This window comes from Cryptomeria japonica, chromosome 10 (assembly GCF_030272615.1).
Source record: "Cryptomeria japonica chromosome 10, Sugi_1.0, whole genome shotgun sequence".
In the NCBI taxonomy this organism is placed as follows: domain Eukaryota; kingdom Viridiplantae; phylum Streptophyta; class Pinopsida; order Cupressales; family Cupressaceae; genus Cryptomeria; species Cryptomeria japonica.
Window position 1 is genome coordinate 193,898,614 of NC_081414.1, and position 10,311 is coordinate 193,908,924.

Genomic DNA, 10,311 nt, shown 5'->3' on the forward strand with positions numbered 1-10,311 from the left:
AGCACAAATCTCTAACTTGTGCACATGAAACTACACATAACCAATCACCAACACCTTTTGCATACTTCTTGATATCCAAAGTGATCATAACAATTGATCTTATATATCTGCAACAAAAAATTAATTCAAGTGCATGTTGGCTCAAGAAAACTTAACATATAATGAAACGTGTACACACTGTTAACCAAATATGATGTCAAATACTAGTGTGGACCAAAAAAATTGATCACACGTTACCAAAACTATCGAAAAAAATACTTGGAGCACAAAATAAATTACCAAAATCATTTCACATAATCCGCCTAAGGATTATTCACATAATATTGTCATTTTGCACTATTAACCCAACAATCAAGACACGTAGGCTTCTAACTCACAAACCAATCATCACCGGAGACCAAAAATATAGAATAAGGTGATACAGATATCCATCAACATTCTCTAAAATATGCAACTCAAAATGTTATCTTGAAAAGAAGTAATACTCAAAATATTGAACTCTATCGAATACTCTTTTCTAGCTTGCCGAACTTGAACAAATCTTCAATTTGCCTTCCAGTACGATCAAATCATACAATACAGATGAAATTATTGACTTGGGTTGCCATCAATGACAACACCTGATGACCTGTACAGTGTCTCTTGGCAATAGCCTTTCTCTTTGAAGTCCTATTATTCATAATCCACATCTCAAATTCTATAAGAATTTCATGTAGTTCATCCATTGTCAATGAGTTCATATCTATTGCTTTTTCAACCACAAAAAAATTTCAATCAAACCTTGAGGGAATAGATCCGAGTAATATTTTATTCTTCCTTCATCTTCATAATTTCAAACTATCCTTGATAGGCTTGAATATTTTCTTGCTTGACCTTTCATCACATTTAGAGATATTATGAAGCTTATCCCAAATATCCTGTGTAGCCTTGTAATGTATTATCTTGAAAAACTTAAAATTTGATAGATCACACAAGATAGAATTATTATCTCTTGTGTTATTTTCATTGGCTTTATTTCTAACTTGATATGTTGGAAGATTTTTAGGAATGATGTAAGCATCTGCAACAAATTGCCAAACATCAAATCCTAATGCCATCAATTAAGTTTCCATCCTAACACTCTAGAAGACAATTAGATCCATCAAATCGGTGTGCCTTGTTTGAATAAAGTCCTTCTTCTCTTACCATGTGTACCAACCAAGATCCACCCCAAGTTATTGGTCTTCACAAAGGAATTTGGGCTCTGATACCAATTGTTAGACACAAAAATACTGAGAGGGCGGTTGAATCTATATTTTAATATTTTTTACTTAAATCACCACATCAAAACATTATAAATGATATAAAATCACAACGCAAGTGTAATGATGGTGAAAATAGGTGTTCATAAGCTTAGCTATGTAAATGATAAATAAACTTATTTCCACTACTCAATTACATTAAAGGGAAGTGAGATCAATAGATTCACCTCCAAAGCATGAATGTTAGTTGACCTCTTGTTTGTCCCTTTTTTTGAGTTGAAAATGAGTTATGGAAATATGTAAATTAAATTCTAGATGTAGGGACAAAGATGTAAAATTGACATAAATTAACATGAATAGATAGTTTCAAATATGATATGCAGCCATAAACATAGATCGAGAATCAAGGAGAAAAGGCAAGCTTGTTCCTAGAATTTGAGCCTAAAATTGTATGACAAGGATGCTTTGCGTGACCTTGTCCTCGAAATGTCAGATGCGGATGAAAGATATCTTTCTGGGATCAAAATGTTGTCCTAAATATCCTCCTAAAGATTTATTAGAAATTTATTGAACATAGGTGTGTGGGACAACCTTGTCCTCAACCTTTTTTCTCTTGCAAAAGTTGGATCCAATCATCTCTATCTGCTCTACTTGATTCCTCAATTAAAGATTTTGAACATGCCATTTGCACACAAAAGAAGAGAAATTGTATTGTGGGTAGGGGTTTTCCTAGGTCAAACCATGGGTTTGGAATTAACCCTTGACTTCAATTAAAATACCTGAAGTAAAATAATGAATGTTATACCATCAAGCCCTCCAATGCATTCATTCCCATGTGTCCAAGCATGAATCGACACATCCCATGTCATGCTTCACAAATGTCATCCTCTCTATGACTCAATAGAATGACAACCAAAACCACCAGCTAACTTTAACCATTAAATATGTATTTTATTTTATATACACAAGCTAACACAAATACAACTAGTGGTAAAGTAAAACAATGTGCCACAAAACCATGTGCTCACAATACCATTGAGCCCTCATTTAATATTGGGTACTAAGTTTTCACTTTTTAAAATATATTTCCCAATATTAAATAGTTATAATATATTCAAGTTATAATACAAGACCAAAGTGACCTTGAGAATATTCTAAAGGAATCTCTACATGTTACACGTCCATGTGCAAATCACATAGTAAATAAAATATTATAACTATAAATATTATTATGCAAGGTGTGCAACACTTATTTGCCAACATTCTCACACTTATTGTATACATTTCATAAGGGCTAATCAATAAAAATACATCATCATAGCCATACATATAATCACATTAATCTCCAACATGCTCGATCAAGATACCTGCAATAAAACCAAGTGACCACCATCTCAAGCAATAAATCATCTCATCCTCCAACATTCCACATATGGAAGAAAAATGAGTAACCCAAGGTGAAGATGCACCAATCTAAGAACACAAGCATAAAATCCAATGTGATAACAAAAGCTTTAAGTTGTTATACACAAAAGCCCACATGATCAAAAATGACATCCACAACATATCCAATCATCAATACCTCCTAGGTATAAATAACAATAGTAAACTCATGGCAATATCATATCAACCCATAAACTCGAACCAAGCTCTCTACATCAAAACTTGTCAATGAAGTACATACATATATAGGATCTCCCACTACATGGGTAACACCAAATCTGAAATGAATCTCAAAGCATATTAATCATACCAATCCATCCTAACATCAACGTGTAATAAGTAAATCAAAGCATATAGTATCAAGAGCAACCACAACTATTCACACATGCATCCCAAATAGTTGCACACTCCCCCATAATATGTCATCATCCTCCAAAAATATAAGAGAAAATATAGAATGAAGAAAGACAAACTATAAGCCATAACTTGTCCTACCAACCCCTCAAAGAAACACCATTTTGTGAAGTATGATTTAATCCAAAACACCCCAAATGAAAAGCCATAACAACACCCAAACCATGTTCAATCTCTTAGATCAAACAAACATATATATCATGTAATGCTAACATGGATGTAAGCCTTTCATAACAAATAGGGTCAAACTCGTAATACCATTCCCAATGAAGGAAATCATCCCACTAAATCATATCCTAATATCCTCATAGCAATATTATAATAATAACATATGCACAAGGAGATAACCAATACCAAACATCTCTCAAATAATCCTCCAGAATTGATAATATCCATAATTCAAGATCCATATCTATAATAGATAAGCGTAAACATAATACACTTAAAAGGAACAATGGGTAATACCTCTAAAGTAGTAAGCCATAAAGTAAAAAAGAGTGGGAAAGGGGATGTTCATAAGATATCCAAGTCATCATGACTCACACTAAGAACAATCTTCTCTTAAGTCCATATCACGTGAATGCTCCTCAGACTTCTTATTAAAACCATCAACCATCTCAATACATGTCTCTAATCACAAGAGAATATCGGGATTACCTATGTCTCCATGTATCCATGAGCACTTGTAACCAATCAGTCCATGCAAAACTCCAAATGTAACATAGCACCATCATGAAGTAACCAAATCAATGATTATGAACTCAATACAAAGAGGACCACCCAAGATCAATGTCAAAGCTCCAACCTCGAGAACCAGGAACATAAAAATGACAAAATGATCTAACCATTGAACACAACATGGTCTCAAGAGAAATATATCATGCCAAAACTCTAAGCTAGCATCAAGAGGTATACCATGACATAATAACAAACATACTATAAACAAAATATCATCTGCAACCATCTCTAATCACATGAAGGTAACCATCTCATACTAGTGTACCTACAAATGTGAAAGAACCTTCTGCAATAATGAAAATCATGATACCAAGTCACACAAGGCGTTGTGGCAATCATCTCCTAAATGAAGAACATCTAGGTCTTCACACATAAAACTAAAAATTCAGTAACATTAAGTATAACAATGAACTCAAAGCCAAAAAGATACATGCAACCACCAACAAAGTGCCAACTTGGAATCAATCCTAAACCACCAACTCATCATTGTCAAAATCTTCCACTAAAAAGTGTAACAAATGAAATGAAACCAATCTATCATGGCATTGCGATAAACCACATACTACAAGTCCCAATACCAACTATCTAGGTACTGCAAACATTATCCATCCTCTCATCTTAAATTAAACATTCCAATGCACTAATGACCACAAGCAAGGTCAACTAACAAAGCCGACACCAATAATGAATCAAACCTAGTGGATATAAAAAGTCCACATCAAAGTCATCCCATTGCAATAAAAGAGGATATACACACCTACCAATCACATAACTCATAGATCCAAAAACTAAAACATGCAAACTCGTCATCACATTAGTAAAATCCAAACTGAGATATCAAAGAGAATAATCTTGTAGACTACATGACTCAAACACCAAATAAATATTCGACCTAATTTGCCAAACATATCCACGCTCAAGTACCATAGTCAAGGAACCAAATACACATCCATGAGATAACAACAACATCCTAACATAAAACCAAATCACCATAAATATGATCATGTCGTGTCAATGCAAAAAGTATACCTGCATAACCATGACACTATAACCATCACCAATTATGTACCTAGAACCAACTATCACCCACACAAGACTCTTTGTCTCAAACCATGTTCAGCCTTGTCCTATAACTGAAGAAAGCCTATGTACCTGTCACCATCAAATTCCAAGTCTAAAAAAACTTTTAAACCTATACTAGGAGGCACCAACTATGATAATTAGTTGTACCATCATAAATATCTCATAAAAACATGTACTCTATCAAGGTTTCACCTCTTAACTCGTCTGAATACTCACACAATCACATGTTGAATCTAAGGCACCTGCAAGTGATCAAACAAGTATACACCTCTCCATACTCATTAAATTAGTAAAATAACATCACTGTATAGTAGACTAAACATGTTCTACAACACCTATTTGAAATTGAAAATCTGATTTTGTATGTAATGTTATGACCCAAACTATGTAGAGGAGAAAATTTGGCTTCCACGCCCCAATAGCATGTCAAAATAGAAAAATCAAGGAACCAAACTTGTACCAATGTATAGTGTTTGGAACCAGCTTTTGAATGAGTCTAAGAAGTCCAAAATCTGACATACCGAAAGAAAGTTGTGCGACATTGAATAAAAACATCTAGTTTATCTATAAGAAAACCACTTATGGAACCCAAAAAAATTGTTCTAATGAGTTAAATTTGCAATTCCAATATTTTTTTTAAAAATATAAAAATATTGTTGGTTTGGGCTTGGACCCGACCAAATTTTTAATTTAGGTTCAATAAAGAAGACTTTGAAATATTATATTTTAGTGGGATTCTAATATTATGTAATGCCCCGCCAGGAAACGCCGAAGGGATAAGCCAAAAACACAAGAATAGAGTGCAATAATTCTTTTATTTTTTTTAATTTTTAAAGTTACACCACATTAAGATACAACAAGATATCAAAGATTCAGATTACATAGCAGAAGACATCAACTAACACCTAAGAAGTTTCCCAACGAGATTACTTAAAATCACAATTCACTTAACTCACACAATTAATCCAATAAGTTGATTATCTTAATAACAAGATAATTCTTAATCAGGATAATTTCTTTCAAAAGATGGAAATATAAATCACAAGCAAAGATTCATCCATTAAGATCTATTCATAATCTTCATTCAAGCTTTTCATTAAAAATACAAGCCATACATCTGATATTCTAACACACTAGAATTTCATCATAAACATATGAGATCTTTCAAGCATACTAAATTTCCTTAACAACAACTGAATATATATTCCATTACTCTAAGTTACATTCTTTCACATTCCAATTTATTGCATTAGAAAAGACGATTGCATACATGCATCTACGATAAATCTCATCTAAACCACTTATGCATTCGATCAAAATGGCATTCAAGAAAGGACTGCATATAAGCATTTAAAGTTAATTCCATTTATCCACTTATCCATTCTAACGTAAGCTAATCATACATGATAAAGCTGAATAAAGGAAACATAAGAGAATAACATCACATAACACCATAATGATCTCGGAGTTCACCCCTAAAGGGCTACATCTCCGGGTCTGCTCAACTGCAAGACCCCTCTGATAAATAATAAAGTTAAGAATACATGAGGTTACACCTTTACAATCCGGCCATCAAGGCGAAATATAACAATATACAAACGACCACATCGGTCAATAAATACATAAATGATCCCTAAAAAGAACAGGATCCAGCTGAACATAATCAAAGCTAATACAAAGGTCCAGAAGAGCATCCACAAGACTGAGCCATCACCACCCAAGGTCTAACATGAAACCGATACTCACAAGGGCAGAGACAAAAGGACAACCCACAAAGGTACTCCTAACAGGACAAATGACAACACACTAGCGAACGTAGGGACAAGTGTCATCACACAACCTGGTACGGTTACCATGGCAGGTCTTCATAGGTCCCAGCCCCATACACTAGGTTACCCTGGCAACCTAATCCGAGCCTCCGGCCCATCCAAGCCTCATGTGGACCCACACATCCTCTCGTGAAGACAAGGATGGTGGTTTGCCATTTCAGGCCTTCTCACAGCATGTCGAGTCTATGTTAGCACTCGTCCCATGTGTGAGGCACATTATCTTACTTAGAGATTACATTCTAATCTACTGATAGGTTATCACTTAATAGACTCACTTTCGATGGGTTACCCAGCAGCCACTTTGGGCGCAGCCCCCAATCGAAAGCCACTTTCCCATACGACACTAGACTATACTCAGACGAACTCAAAAACCAAGGAATACACATGGTCAGACGAACGGAGTTCAAGGAGGAAACATCCCTCATTTGGTCAAACACGAATCATCATTCGACCCTACACAAAGGATATGACCAACTATGACACCACCACAAACAACAGTCAACTCGGAACCGAGGACTGAAACAGGTACCCCAAATCATTCCATATGACAGGGTCCTAACAAACAAAGCATGACTTGCCATTTCATAATCAAAAGCGAAAACAGAAATTAAACTCGCATAGGTAATATTCAGCAGATACAATCTTTCCGAATTGATCTAAACATTAAAAGTCGATCAAGTTTTCTACATGATCTATGTTTCCAAAATACACTAGCAGGAAAACATCATTACAAGGTGAATACAAAATCATAATTTGCAATCGTACCATTGTCTATTTCTCAAACAAAGGGAAAATATAAATTAATCATTCATTTTACTAAATGAGAATATCAGTAACTAACAATTTTCCCAAATGGTACTTAATTAAATTTCCAAAAGCACATCGTTTAAATTCATAATGTCCAAGGTTTAAATATTCATTTCTAACATTTCCAGATGGCCTATATCATTAAAATCTTCAAACCATATATATTCGTGAATAAAGTATGTTTTAACTCAAAAGATTTTCCAATATAACAATATTTCATCTACCCAAAATATACACAATTAATATTAAATCTTGCATAATGATCTACCTAAATATTCACCAGCATATATACATTTATGCCACATTGCTCATAATTAAAAACTTAATTAAAACTTCCATTAAATAATATTAGAATATTATATATATTTTTTTTGAATAAAAAAATACACAAAAAAAAACATTTTTAAAAACTAAATTAAAAAAAACATTTAATATGGGGGGGGGGGGGGGGGGCGAAGGCCGGGCCCACCTCCCAACGCGGGGGTTGGGCGAGCCAAACCCCAGCCGCAGGGAACCCCGCGGGCGGCGCCACTGGCAGGGAACGCAGGTTCCGCGGCGCCCTGCGGCCACCGCGGCCCCTGTGGCCACCATAGTACGCCTGCGACCACCGCGAGAGCACAAAGCGTAGGGGGAAGGGAGGAGGAGGCGGGTGGAGCTCCGCTCCCCGCCCTCCAAACCCCAACCAATGTAAACTTTATTTTAAAACACAGTTCATTTTTTTTAAAAACGGAATAACAAAAGAAAAGCTTCGAAATTTTACATTTCGATCTAACATACAAAAAAAATCCATTTTTCTAAAATTAGAGATATGGGTTTAAACACTTCTATCAAAATAGCCAAAACCCCATAATAATAAAAAAAACACAGTCTCATAAAGAGAATTATAATATAATTTCCAGAATGTTAAGGTTTCCCAACCCCAACCAATTTTTTTCAACAAAGACTCATATTGGGCCAAAAAGAGCCATTTAAACACAACGATTCAGCTATGCTAGCAAGAACACTAGACATAGGCATAGATCTAAACCCACAAATCCAAAATTAAATCTAAAATCCATTTTAAAAGATTGGAATTTTTTTTTTTTTTTTTTTAAAACCAATTTGATAAACAGATCCTACCTGATCTCGCATTCCCGGCAAGAGCTGCTGAAGAGCCCTAATCTCCAGCTCCAAAAAACCCTCCTTCTCCTTCCAAAACCCCCAAATTCATCCAAAAATCTTTTTCCATCAAAATATTTTCCAAAAATATCCATTGCCAAAATTTCCCAAAAAATTTAGGTTATAAGGAAGAGTTGACCAAAATTCCATTTTTGGAATTAAAATTTTTATTTAAAAATAATTCTTTTCTAACTATATCAACAAATCGAATTGCTTTTCCCAGTTAAAATTGATTTTCTCAATTAATTCAATTTAACCTTTCTAATTTAAAAAGCCAACAGAATACAATTAAATCTACTGCAATTAAATACAAAACTTTCTTTTTCAACAACATATACAAAATGCATTTAAATTCAAAATCAACCATTTAATCGAACTTACTCCCAATTTAAGACAAGCAATCCAATATCAACGATAATCGCATAACGAAACCCTGATTAATCTAGTCCATTAATCTTTAATGCACGAACACATATTTAATCAAATTAAATACTTAAGGACTAATTAATCAATTTAACCATACACACCAAGCACACAAACCAAGAAGGTCAACCAAACAGACAACTCGCAAAGCCGAACAAAAAGGGATTACCGACGGCGACTGACGATGCTCACTTGGACACGGCTAAGGTCAACTAGGGTCTTACGACCACCTAATCCAACTCTAAGGATTAAAGAGGTACACTCAAACCTGCAAATCCAGGTGAAAACGAACCTCGCACTCATGCGGCGTTGTACCTGAAATCTCCTGCAACCAAGAGTCATACATGCATACATATATAAAATTTAATGAAAGCGTTAGCCCGATATTAATACCATGAAATAGGAACACTATACAACTTGCATACAACTAGTGTGGGAACCCACATCAACAGCTATGCGTTAAATCAAACATCTGACTATAATCATAATATTAAGATAAACTGAACAAGATTAAACCGAGATTAGAAATTGATTAGGGAAGGGGTATTACATTCTCCCCCCCTAGGTTCCGACTTACTCCTGGAAGTCGTAAGGCTAGATGGAGAACATATCGTACGCATCAGCCCTGAAACTCATTCAACAAAGATCAAATTGCACATAGAAATCTTTCCATAAATAAATGAAATATTTTGCAAAATCCTTTACAAATGCCATTATCCATTGGCAAGATACATCTAAAACCATACATTCCTTAAAATATTCTAGGAATTATCAATAATCATAGGAGAGATACAAGAACTTTCTTCCTTTCATTGCACCAAAATAAAGCATTACAAGGAGGTAAACAACAATTACCATAATCATCTACCAAACATGACAAGAAAACATGGCATCAAGATCAATTTCCTTTACCAATCCATCTTTATCATAACATTTTATTGAATAGAACTAGCTTAAAATATCAATTTCTACAACCAAATTAACTTTTATGAAATAAAAGCAACATAAATAACTCAATTGTTTACACTTGCCAGGCATATAAAAACCTTTCCAAAGACTATGTCCCATAACATAGTGACAAGTTAACACAATTTACTCCATGATACAAATAATAACCATCCACATAATTGGAATGCATAACACAAAAGGCCACATGTGAGCATGTCAATGCTCGG